Source organism: Chrysemys picta, chromosome 9 (genome assembly GCF_011386835.1).
Source record: "Chrysemys picta bellii isolate R12L10 chromosome 9, ASM1138683v2, whole genome shotgun sequence".
NCBI classification, from domain to species: domain Eukaryota; kingdom Metazoa; phylum Chordata; order Testudines; family Emydidae; genus Chrysemys; species Chrysemys picta.
This window is the reverse complement of record NC_088799.1, coordinates 70,660,583-70,674,465: the sequence shown is the minus strand read 5'-3', so window position 1 is coordinate 70,674,465 and position 13,883 is coordinate 70,660,583. Positions and strand designations below refer to the sequence as shown.

Genomic DNA, 13,883 nt, shown 5'->3' with positions numbered 1-13,883 from the left:
TGCAAATTGTAGTCGTAGATCTGGCTGGGCATGGGTAAACATGTATATGGCTAGATTTGAATGTTAAACTGTAAACAAAGGTGTGTCAGGTTGTGAGCTGAAGATGTTTTTAGGCTACTTAAGATATGTGGGAACACCCTGAACTGATAAGCTTGAAATATAGGTAAGGTGAGGACATAAGTGATCGGTCATTACACAATCTGCAATGCAACTTATCCTTACATGGTCAGTATGATGTCCAAACCAACTAGATTCAAGAAGTTTAGATGTTTATACACATTTTTCCTAGCTATTAACTGTGCAGTGTGTGACATGATTTGGAAGAATGGTATCACCCTGTACCTAAACCCCCCTTTTTCTGTGCGTGGCCAGCATGGGCACAGAGCTGTTACCTGCCTAATAAATTAACCTGAATGATGAGATGCCATCAAAATGAGTTTGTGGCTTCAGTTTTTGTTACAATTGAAAACTCAAGCTGTTTTTGAAAGAAATGCAAATAGTTGAGAAAGCCGGGGCCTGTTTTGGGTGAACACCACCAGCATATAGTTTGGAACTGAAATCACGTGAAATTTGTGTGTACACATAACTTGGATATGAAACCAGGAGGAACTCAGCAGTTCTGACTGAGTTTTGCTTTGAGATTTTAAACTACGTGTGTGGGTGGGGGGGTTGAAGAAACCTATGATGAAGAAAACCAAATAAATCCTTGTGAAACCTCTGAGTTTCAGATTTGATTCTTAGAGTGGGGTCTACGTGGTGAGATGAACTTCAAAAGGGACCGTGGAAAAAATTTGGCAGCTGGGGATGTTGGGGGTTCTAAAACGTAGGGTAGAATGAGCTAACTTGTGATTCTCCCCTCACCCTTTGGTCAACCACCTCCTTGTGATTTCTGAGCAGAGCCAGCAGAGTGTCATTTTTCAGCCACATGTCCCCTTTAAAATACCTTTCCTATTCGTGTGACAAAAGAAATAGGCTAGAGCCTGCATGGCAGTATAACCTGGAAGGCTTGCGGAGTCCTAGCAGGTTACCAGGCCGTCATGATATTTGAGATTGAATAGAGCCATAACTTTTAAAAATGATGAAAACTGGAAAAATTAATCATAATTTCTCAAACTGCACAGGTTTGGATGAATAGGACATGGATTAAACACAACCATAGTTTTAGTTTGAAATATTAAAACCTGGTTTGGCCCTTTGTTTTCCAAACCAAATCCAGTTCTGTGCATTGTGACTAAGTTTGGTTTTGACTTTCATTACCATGTAGTGCTACTCGTGTGCTTCAGATATGAAGCCCTTCTCTAAGTACCTAAGAGGCAACAGACAAGCTTTTCAGAAGTGACTGTATAATTTTGGGTGCCTGGTTTTTGAGTGCCCACTCTGAGCCTCATTAAAGGGACATGATTTTGCAACAATGCTGAGCCCTTTCACTCTAGAAAATCAAGCTAAGGTGACTCTATTTGGTGCCCCGAAATGGAGACTCAAAATCACTAGTCACTTTTGAAAAGTCTGGGCTTATAAGAGCTGGAGATGTGTGCGTAAGCAGCATTCAGAATCAGAGTGGGTTTTTAAAAGAAATTTCAAACATTTAATTATTGACATTAAGAGTTTAGTAATGCCTCAACATTCTGAATGCATTTTGCATTATTCTGGAAAGATAAAAGTACACACACATACTCCCCTTGATGCACAGTCTGCTTTTCATAGAAAATCAGTTGGAAAATTTTATCACATTGCTGCTGTTCTTCTAAAGTATGCCTCTACTTTCTTCTGCATTTCCTGGACCGCATACTGGGATAAGACAGATCATTTCAGGCATTAACTTTGTGTCTCTGAATACCTGCTCACTTTATTCCCTAATGTGAAATGTAAATAATACAAATATCATGTGTATAAATAGATAGAAAGAATGGATTCACCCTAGAGTTCAGAAATCTGCCATTACCTGAGAGAGAAGACGGCACACTTGATAGTAGTTTGTATAATAAATGAGCCTTGGCAGCTATAAACAGTGATTTAGTAGCAGATGCTCTGTGATATGCATTCATGTTATCACTTAAACTGACATGATTTTGGAAAATCCTATTTTTCAGTTTGAGGTTTATGAAAGTTTTAAAATACATCACTCTAGCAAGCAGTCTGGGGAGGAGGTAGGAAGAGAACACATTTCTTCTCTCTGTATTTTCAAAGTCCTTTTCTGTGACTAACTGTCATATTTACAGTAAATAAAGGCATTGGACTTTGGTTGGGTAAATGGAATCTAATTCAGGGCAGCCTGTGTTTGAGAGGGCATCAAGGGCTGGATGCTAGCAATAACCTGAAAAGTCACAAAGGGCATAGATCAAAATGGAAAGTGTGTCTGTAACGTATGAAAGTTGAAGTCGCTGATAGAGTTCCATTCTGGTGACAGCCTTGAAGATGAGTGTATCTTAGGTATCTTAAATCTAGTATGGATTAGATAGAGGTTTATCACTGAGAAGCAGGCTACTCTGAGTAAAGCAATCCCTTATCTTGTCCATTCTGTTTGAAAATGACAAGAGCTGAGAACCTGGCACCGCTACCAATTGAAAGCTGATGTCACAAGGTCTGGAATGTCACTGAGCTTGAATAACTGCCTTCAGTGACAGAGAATAGGTGGCCTTCTCTTCACAATAAGCCTTTCTTTGCTTCTAATTTTTTATTAGGCCACCTACACCATAAAATAAAGTTCATATGACATTTATGTTTCTATTATTTATGAGCCACGAAGCAATTCATTTTATGACCTTCTACTGTCTATCTTCTACTTATTTTATCTTAAACTCTCGCTTCTCACTTATCTTTGAGCATAAGAAAATATCGTCTTTGCCACTTGTTTCTCTTATATTCTTTCACAAGTCAAAATAACCAGCAGTACTAAGGGTAACTTCTGTCCAGGTGAAATATTAGTCATTGGTAGCATTCAGTTCCCTAATTTCCTTAAAAAAAGGAAAGAAGAAGAAGTAAGGTCTGAAATGTTTCTTAATTTGGAAGAATTTCCTCAATATGCCAAAATTCTGGTGATACTTTTTGATCGTTCAGTTTAGTTAGACACTTCATAATTACTTGCATCTACTGAATTGACTGTAACTAGTAAACATATCAAGACATTCATTTAATAATGGATAACTATAGACAATGTGTTTTAACAAGAATTCTGCAGTTTGTAAATTTACATCTTTATTAAATGCTGAAGATTCCCAAAAGACAATGGGCTGGAAGTGGCAGTGTTTTGCTGAGTAAAAGTGCTTTTAATCAATAATCCTAGTGATTTTTGTCCTTGTATGAGTAAGTATGTGATTCTGGTTTAACATTTTCACTTCTTAATTTATCTCTCTGATGGACTTCCCTCCCACTGAATGTAACTGAAGTAGAGAAATAGGGTGTGATTAAAGATATATATGGAGCTAACCAAGAGAAACAATTATGGATTTTGTCTCAAAAGCCCTTTTTTCTAGCTTCTTCTATGTATTGCTAGGTAAATGAAATATCTTTGTATTCCTCTTCCTCTTGGAATTACTTTAATCTATTTCTCCTCTCTACTTTGGAAAAAAAAACAAATTATACTAGAGAAATTGCTATCCTAATCTGCATTTTGTGAATTTCCAACACATCATGGACTTGATCCAATGCCCATTTAAATCAACAGGAATCAATTAAAATCAATCACATTGACTTCAATAGGCCTTGAGTCAAGTCCCATATCAAAATAACCATAGGGTTTGCCTTACCAGGTCAGCTTATTAATTTGGCTAATGCAGTGCCCTGATCTTATCTCCAGATTCAATATCCCTTTGAGTAGGGAAAATTCCATTGTGTGAATTAATCTTGAGAGAACTGTGCGAAATATTCACAATTAAACTTTCATTAGATTTGTGTTTCATCAAAATCTTGGTACTCAGGCCTTGGTGCAAACCAACTTGGAGAGTCAACAACCTTTTTGAAGTGAACAGAAGGACCTGTGCTTATTTATAATTTGCACTCTAATCCTGTGAAATTCAGTGATTTTGACATGACGAGTGAAATTCTAATTGTGTGCATTAGCTAGTTCTAACCATGTATGTTCTAACCATCCTCATTCCCACAATATATATGATTATTTGTGTACACCCATTTGCTGTGTTTTATTTTAAATTCGTGGTATAGGGACTATTTTAGTACAGTTCCAAGTGCATATGGCCCTGATCCTTACTGAAGCCCTTTATTTTGGAATATAAACAAAGCATTAATAATTCTCCACTGCAAGTGACATTGATGTGCAGTAATAGCAGGTGCTGTATTAATCAGCAAGGCTTCGGACATCACTTCACATGCTTTTGCTTTCGTTTCATATAGCAATCATAGCAAATCTGTTATGCCAGGATAGTAGATCAATCACATTGGCAGCTATTTGCATATATGCTGTAGTGTAACTCAACACATCATCAAATCAAAATAGAATTGTAGGACTGGTAGGGACCTAGAGGTCATCTAGTCCAATCCCCTGCACTCATGACAGGACCAAGTGTTATCTAGACCATTCCTGACAGGCTCTCATCTAATCTGATCTTAAAAACCTCCGATGATGGAGATTTCACAACCTCCCTAGGCAATTTATTCCAGTGCTTCACCACAGTTAGGAAGCTTTTCCTAATGCCCAACCTGAACCTCCCTTGCTTCAATATAAGTCCATTCCTTCATGCAAGACAGTTTCAAAAGCCTTACTAAAATCAAGATATACCTCATCTACTGCTTCCCCCCACCCACAAGGCTTGTTACCCCATCAAAGAAAGCTATTAGGTTGGTTTGACACAATTTGTTCCTGACATCCATACAGATCACTTAATTACCTTTTAGGTGATTGCAAATTGATTGCTTAATTATATCTCCATTACCTTTCCAGTACTGAAGTTAAGCTGACTGGTCTGTAATTCTCCACGTTGTCCTTATTCCCCTTTTCATAGATTGGCACTACATTTGCCCTTTTCCAGTCCTCATGAATCTTTCCTGTCTTCCATGACTTTTTGAAGATAATGGCTCAGATATCTCCTCAGTCAGCTCCTTGAGTATTCTAGGATGTATTTTATCAGGCCCATGCAACTAGAAGACATCTAACTTGTCTATGTAATTTTTAACTTGTTCTTTCTCTTTTTTAACTTCAGATCCTATCTCATTTTCACTGGCGTTCACTATGTGAGATGTCTAATCGCTACTAAACATTTTGGTGAAAACTGAAACAAAAAAGTCATTTAATACTTCTGCCATTTCCACATTTTCTGGTATTGTTTTTCCCTCCTTACTGAGTAACGGGCCTACCCTCTCCTTGGTCTTCTCCTTGCTCGTAATGTATTTGTAGAATGTTTTCTTGTTACCCTTCATGTCTCTATCTAGTTATCTCATTTTGTGCCTTGGCCTTTCTAATTTTATCCCTACATCCTTGTGTTTGTTTGTTTATATTCATACTTTGCAATTTGACCTAGTTTCCTCTTTTTTGTAGGACTCTTTTGAGTTTCAGATCATTGAAAAATCTCCTGGTTAAGCCAGGGTGCTCTCTTGCCATATTTCCTGTCTTTCCTACAGAGCGGGATAGTTTGCTCTTGTTCCCTGTAAAGGTGCAAGACTCACTGCTGCGGCACCTCCTGCTCGTCATCTTAGGGAATTAGCTCTTTCCAGCGCAGAGCGCCCTCTGCAGGCCGGTGTCCCACTGTCACTTGGCCCCCGTGTCCCTCACGAACCTGGTGCCCCATTATCTGGGGTGCTACCCCTTGGCAGTAACCCCTTTCTCTCAGGGTCTCCCCTCCCCAGGGAACCCCACCCACTATCCCCACCTCACCTCAGTATAAGGCTACTGCCAGTCATCGTTTAGCCCCCGCTCCCTGGGGCAGACTGCAGTAACAGCCTACTCATCACCGGCAAGGTTGGGTTTGGACCTGCTGCCTTTGCCTACCCCTGGGCTGCCCTCTGCAACCCCCAGTACCCGTTGGCCTTCTGCTAGGCTGCAACCTGGGGCTTTCCAGGCTGGAGCTCCCCAGGTCCTCTGCCTTTCCCCAGCCCTGCTCCACTCAGGTACTTTGCTCAGGTCCCTGCAGCTAGGTCCTTCAGAGCTGGGCAGGAGGAGAGTGGTGGCTGCTGGCTGTGAGCCCAGCTCTGAAGGCAGCGCTGGTGCCAACAGCAGCACAGAAGTAAAGATGGCATGAAGAAGTGAGGTTCTTACCCACAAAAGCTTATGCTCCCTATACTTCTGTTAGTTTTAAAGGTGCCACAGAACCCTCTGTTGCTTTTTACAGATTCAGACTAACACGGCTACCCCTCCGATACATGATATGGTATTGACACCCTTCTGCGCTCTTGCTTGCAGAGCTGGACCTTCAGCAGCTGCCACTCCTGGGCCATCCAGCTCTGAAGGTAGCAGTGCAGAAGTAAGGATGACATGGTATGGTATTGCCACCCTTACTTCAGTGCTGCAGTGAGATACACCCTCAGGATTATTTAAGTAGTATTTGTTTCTGTTAGAGCTTACCCTGTGTTAGGCACTTTCCAATCATAGTCCTTATAACACTGTAAGGTTTTTGTGCCAGACAGAGAGAGCCAGGGAAAGGGAAAGAGATATATCATAATATTCCTGGGGGAATTCTGTGCCAAAAAAATTCTGCACCAAAATATTAAAAATTCTTTGCACAATATTTTAAAATTCTGTAAAATTCTGCATATTCTATTTGTCAAAATAACACAATATAATCACTCTGGTTTCAATTATTTCTGTACTTTATTTAAACTACAACACAATAGGTGAAGAATGGGAGAGGGGAGCATTGGAGTAAATCCCCTTGCCTAATAGTAATGTAGCTAGGTTTCTTTCTTTTCTTTCTTTCTTTCTCATTATTAGTTAACAAATATATGCATCTATATGCTCATCATTACATCATAGACAACTGAAGAGCAAATGAGGGCTGGGGAACCAAACTCACAATTTATATTGACTACTGAACATCTCCAGGAAGAGCAGTAGCAAACAGTTCATAGAGCACATTTTCATAGGGAATTTTTTTAGTTCAAAAATTTAGACCAGTTCTAATCACTAAAGTACCATAAGCATTTATAAGGCCACACTGTCCTTTACACCACTCTGGCAATGTAAAGGAGCCTTAAAACTTTTACACCTGTTTTTATATTCTTGGGAGAATTCACAAAGACAATGGGAACAATTCACTAAGCAGGCCGGCTGCTACATTCTGCTCTGACTGAGGGGACAGAGCCTGCCCTACACCTACCTTCTCAGAAACACCCCAAAGCCCTGCCCCTCCACGCCAAGCATGCTGCAATAGCGAGCAAGAGGGACAGAGTCAGTCTCTCTCTCTCTCTCTCTCTCTCTCTCACATGCACCACTGCCCACCCCACTCCAGGTGGTGATTTACGTCTCTACCAGCTGCTCTGGGCACCCAAACCAACCTGCCTGTGGTGCTGGGGAGAGATGTCTTTCCTTTATGTCCCTGTCTGAAATCATTTTTCTGCAGGGAAGCAAAAGAAATCTGGCGGAGGACATGAATTCTGCACATGCACAGTGATGCAGAATTCCCCCGAGAGTAATCATATAAATAAAGTTGTCAAGGAGGTAGCTGGCCACATCTTGGTAATAAAATATTTTGATTTGGTAACATGCTCCTGCTGTTGTTTTGGAAGTAATTAATTACTATCTGAAGGAATTGCAACTCAGAAAGTTGTCTGAGTCATCATGTCTCCCAAGGCTATACTTTGATAGTGGTCTGCCAAAGGCACAATCTAGGCCATAGCTTTGAACCATACAAGTTATCAAAATATCAGAACTACACCACCTGTTGGTTCCTTATTAATATTTTGTAAATACTGAGTTTGGGGTCAGAGTTGCCCTTGACATATGTTTATAAAATACTGCCTGCGAATGTCTACTGCTTAGCACTCTATCACACTTTATAGTCAGCTGTCAGTGTCCACTTAATTATCTACTTCAGTGGTTAATTCTCTGCAATATCTAATGTGGTCACTAGGAAATAATACCATTATTATGCTAATATTTTCTATTCTGTATAATTCCGTCTATCCTAGATGCATAAGAAGGAGAAAAGATGATACTTGTAAGGTCATATCAATATCCTGAGACCGAAATGTTTGACAGACTAAAGAAACTTCTGTACATACAGATCACCTCACCTGCCACAAAGTTGCAACCATATTTAGAGTGAATATAGCAGCTTACCAACACACAATAACACTTTACAGCAGGATGTGAGGGAAAATATTGTATCCAATAAAAATTGCAGGATGAGTTTAGACAGGAAGAATGTAGCTATCCAAGTTAATTTTGATTGAGACACCCAGATTAACAGGCCTATAGAATGTGACATGAGATTTTTAATGAAAGTGATCAGTAAATTCTTTATAGCTTATAAGAAAAATGGCAACTCAAACAACACAATGTCCTGTAGCATCATTCTGTGGTCCCAGTCCATTACTAATTTATGTAAAAGCATCACCAAAATCTTGCTGCTCTTTGAAAGTCTCTTATCCAAGTGATGTGAAATAATCATAATAACTAGGTCCTAGGACTAAGGCTCCTAGGTATTATGGTAATACAAATAATATAGCATTCTTAATCAGGTGATTTCAAAGCACTCTTCATTTTATAGATGACAAAACTGAGGCACAGAGTGAGGCCAGTGACTTGCCCAAGGTCACCCAACCTGCCTGTAGCAGAACCAGGAATAGAACCCAGATCTTCTAAATCCTAATCCAGGGCTCTGTCCACTAGGCAATGCTGCCTCCCAGTGCATATGATCATCCCTGGTATGTGAGTGTAGTTCAGTTGGATTAAAATCCTTCGGCTTCTTGTTTTACCATTCTTGCAATCCCACTGATGTTATTTGGGTTACATGAGAGACAAGTCAGAGTAGATTTTGGCCCTATATGTCTTTGCTTTATGGCAAGATGCTCAGAAAATTCTCTTGGATTGTAAATCTGCATACATTGTAACTGTATTTTACTCTTTTTTATGGAAACTGTGAGAAACAGGGGCTAATATACCATTCTCCAGCCAAATGCTCTTTCAATAATAATGTGCAAGTTAGAAATAAGCACATGAACAGAATAGATATTGGGTTTCCTGTGGAGGATTTTCTGGTCCATAAGCTGGAGATCTACCAGCGTGATGGAACTGGAACTGTATTTACAGTGCTTCAGGCAGAAATTGTCTGATTCTTGGTCATCATATTTTCTTTCCTCCAGTTAATGTGCTCTAATCCATAACATAGTCATGTTACATTCTGAGGTAAGATGTTAAATACAAAAAAAAGAAGCCTTTAAATAATAAGGTTATGGCACAAACCAGTAAAAGACAGGTATTTCAAGGTTAAATCTGATGTTCTTCCTTCAACTCAAGCTGCCGTAAAGGAAGAAAATGGTGTGAGGGAAAGCTGCTAGTACCTCGTGAGGAGCTTAGAACAAGTATTGCCTCCGCAGATTTGTTTCTAAATAAAATATGGTAATAATTTTCCTTTCCTAGTAGTTAAGGATATTTGTGTGGAATCAAATTCTTTATTGCTTAGGTAATTACTTACTCCACCGATTGATTCTTCACTCAATTTATTATTATCCTTATTGATGACATAACTGTTTACAGAAGAATTAATTTTAATGTGGCAGAAAACTGTGTTTTGCAGAGTCGCTGAACTCCAGAATCATAAATACCTTGTTTTCATTCAGGTGTCTATTGTAACAAAAACAGAGGAAAAGAAATGCAGACAGGAAAATGCTATCAACAGAATTCTCTCCACAGAGAAAAAGCTATTTTATGAAGTATCATTGGCTGTTAAAGGATGGAGCCCACTTGAATGTTGAATATTGTGGCTTTGTCATGATTGAATACTGTGTTTCATAAACAAATGCATGGCATTCCAGCTTATTAGGTACTGTCAAGGCTGCTTCCCCACTCTGAACTTTAGGGTACAAATGTGGGGGCCTGCATGAAACTTCTAAGCTTAACTACCAGCTTAGATCTGGTCCACTGCCACCACTCCCAAAGTGCTAATTCCCTTCCCTGGGTAGTCTTGGGAGACTCTTCACCAATTCCCTGGTGAATACAGATCCAACCCCCTTGGATCTTAGAACAAGGAGAAATTAGCCATCCCCCCTCCTTTCTCCCACCAACTCCTGGTGGATCCAGATCCAACCCCCTTGGATCTAAAAACAAGGAAAAATCAATCAGGTGTTAAGAAAAAGTCTTTTAATTAAAGAAAAGAAAGGTAAAAGAAAACCCTCTGGGAGAGATTAGCATACCAGCTACTCTCACAGACAACAGATTCCAAACACAGAGGATGTTCCCCTGGGCAAACCCTTAGTTACACACACAAAAAAATACCCAAAATACCCAATTTGACTATTCCTCTAATTGCACAAGACAGGTTACAAAGAAATAAACATAAACCTATTTATTTCCTTCACTAATACTCACTACTTAATAAGAGGCTGAACTCTGGATCTTTCCCACTCCGTTCCAAAGTGAAACTCAACAGACAAAGGGGACTTTTGAACCATCCCTTTGAACCATCTTGTCCTCCCATTGGTTCCTCTGGTCAGGTGTCAGCTAGGCTAGGTGAACTTCTTAACCCTTTACAGGTAAAAGAGGCATTAGCCCTTAACTATCTGTTTATGACAGGTACATTGCCTTTTTCTTTAGGGAAAAGAAAATAGAAAAAGTTATTAATGGAATGGTGCCAAAAATGTTTTGTTTTATTTTTGGGGGTAAAACCCATGAAATAAAGTGTTTGAGTCATCTGGACTTGGAAACAGCCAGTACGGGTGTAGGTTTCTGCACATGTTTGTATTTGCCACCCACCCACATCAACGGGTGGGGGAAATTGAGGGGATCGGTGATGAAAGGGGGACAGTCCCAGTAGCAAGGGAAGGAGGGACTTGCCAAGGGACAATAGGTAGCTCCTCCCATGGGAATCTCTGGCACCCATTGTTCAGCTGGGGGGGAAGGGGTTCTGAATGTCCAGCATTCCCCATTTCCCAGGATTTAGCCTAGCTCAGGGGCCATGTGGAGCCTCTCTTGCCTCCATTCCAGAAGCCCATCCTACCTACCAGAACTGGGAATGGGAACCGAGTCTGACACATGCTGCGGGGCTAGCTGATCAGGGTTTAGGGTGGTCAGGAAGGAATTTTTTTCTCCCATGGGCCAAATTGGCAGAGGACCAGGGAGTTTGTTGCCTTCCTTGCAGCTTCTGCAAGCTACAGTGGGTTAAGTAGGAATGTTCATAGTGCCTAACAGAGGTGCTGGGGAGGTGTTGCTTACTCGTTGCAGCTCATGGCCAGATTCGAGTGCGGTTAAGAGAATAAAATGAATGGCTCCCAGAGGTAAAAGACCTGGGATTTTGGTATAGGGGAGTATGCGTGATGGGCAGGTAGTGTTCCTCCCTTGTGCTAAAAGTTTAATAAAAATTGCAGCCTGCATTTAATTCTATGCATATGTCTGTCCTCAATTTGCTGCTGTGTCCACATATATTACAGTAGGTAATTTACTTTTAAATGCATCAGAACCACTACAAATATTCCGTAGCATATGTAGCAAAAGCTACATATTTTACCATGCAAATTGCCAGGATCAGATAAATGTGGTGGAGGTCTATGCAATTGCCAGGTGTCCTTTCTCTTCTCTTACTCTGACCATATTTCCACCTTCCTTACATTTCTTCACTGACTTCTCTTTTTAACCTACAATCAGTTTAGACTCTGGTCCTAACCTTCAATGTTCTACATTACTTTGCTCCCACTTACATCTCTGAACCTGGTTCTTTTGTTCTGGACACATGGGAAGAAAGAAAAGATACAAGAAATGTGGTTTAATTTGCCTACAACTTTATTAACTCAACTCAACTCTCTTGCAATAACTCATATAGTGCAGGTCATCATCTCATCTGTAATTATTTCCACCTAGTGGAGGGCTGCCATCAGCCCTCAACCCCTCTACAACTGGTCTCGAGGCTGTTGTCGGGACACTCTGTTCCCCCTCATACGAGGGTTAAGGGGTTGGGGAAAGGTGGCTGTCTCCAGACTGTATCTGACATTAGAAGCCACAGTCCCATTTCCCTGTTTCTTTAGGAGGATCCCTTCTTCCAAATCCACTTCTAATTCCAGTTTATCAGGACACTGGGCCCCCTATGCAATGGGTACCTGAACTGGATACCTGCTAAGCTGCAGCAACTTGAACCTAACCTCATGACTCACCTCTGCCAGGTCCCTGAGCTGTTGTGGGTAAGGCAAAAATACCCGCCCCACCCCAGCCAATCTGTCAGCAAGGGAAAAAATCCTTCCCAGGTCCAAAGAAGGTGACCAGAGCAGTGGCTACAGCAGACCAGAAATACCTGGTCCTCTGATAGTCCCAATGGGTAGGAGCTACTAATCCAGGCATGAGAGGGGGCTCTGGCTGGAGGGACTGGATTAATATACCCTCCCCCAGTGTGCAGGCGCAAATGGCTTATCTGAGCCTCACTGGCCTGCCCACCATCTCAGGTGACGCCTTCCATGCCCTCCACCTATCCCCTACTCCATCCCCTAAGCAGCCGGGTGGAAGGGCTCTTAGAGGAGCCACTACCCTTTTTTCCACCAGTCCAGACAAAGACCACACATCTTTGAGGTTATGAGGCTTACATTTTTACGCTCCACTCAAGATACTTTTCTTTATAGTTGTCCTTGGGACTGAGAATTGAGAACAACCATAACCTTTTAGAATTTATCTGTTTGTCATCTCCCATTCTTGTGCCTTTTAGTGCCTTTCATACTGCTACCTATCCTTGGAACAACCTCCTAGATGATCTTCTACAAACCCCACTTCTTCAGATCACTTCAAAATTCCCACCTGTTCCGTGCTAGCTAAAAAAATATAATGTCCACCAGCTACACCATAACCAGTGTCTCTACTCTACTGTGCCTATATGACCCCTTAAATTGAAAGCTCCTGAGGCAAAGGAATTAATTTCACTCTGGATTTTTGGTTTTATGTTTGACTAGCTATAACTACTGTGTACATCTACAGCATTACTCTCTGTGTGTATTACACTGTGTGTTTGTGTATATATATGTGTGTGTATAAAATAATGCACAGCATATACATATCTGATATTTTTTGTGATTAATATATATGCCATATCACTTAATATAACCATTATGAATTGCATGTGTAGTTTACTCCAAATGAAAGTGTTTTTTTCTGGAATGTTCTGCTTCTTTATCAAAGAAAGCTATTTTAGAACTTCAATAATCTAGATTTTATATTTCCAACTATGGAAAGCAATTAAGACCAAATTATACCATAGACTAAATTTCTTGCACAATTTCATTTTAAGTAAAAGCCAGTGCTTATTTCTATGAACTACTAAAATATCTTAATCCATTTTTGCAACCGTCGCATTTAAATATGTCCAGTTATTTTTTTTTAAATAAACAGCTTCAATTTTTAAAGCTAAGACCTTAAATGCCAAAAATGAACAGATTTTTTTTCCTTACAGAATCTTCTCAGTATAGGGATTTATAATGGAAGGTTTGAGATTCCTTCATAAGTACTTTGTGCCCATTTTGGTCAGTAAAGCTTACAAGAAGTTAATATAATGAGAAGCAACTCTTAAACAAGTTATATAAAGTTGACATATCTGCTCCTATTGGAGATGTTGTGGGCCCTGCTGAGCAATGGCGGTAGTATGGGAGTTTGTAAACTAATCTCTCTCCTGACTTGCGGCTGACTGTAAAGTTCTCAATTTCCATATTAGAGCCTGACATGACCCTTAGTGGTCTAAGATTCAAGTTTGAAATAACAGCACTCCATGACAGTCAGAGTTTGAATCCTGTTTGGACTGAGCCTT

At 40.3% G+C, this 13,883-nt stretch overlaps 1 protein-coding gene across 6 annotated transcripts in view; it reads left to right on the top strand.

The window, feature by feature from the left end:
- PCDH11X (protocadherin 11 X-linked) overlaps window positions 1–13,883 on the top strand; it is a 1,048,566-nt gene that overhangs the window by 773,479 nt on the left and 261,204 nt on the right. The gene's annotated exons all lie outside the window — the stretch shown is intronic.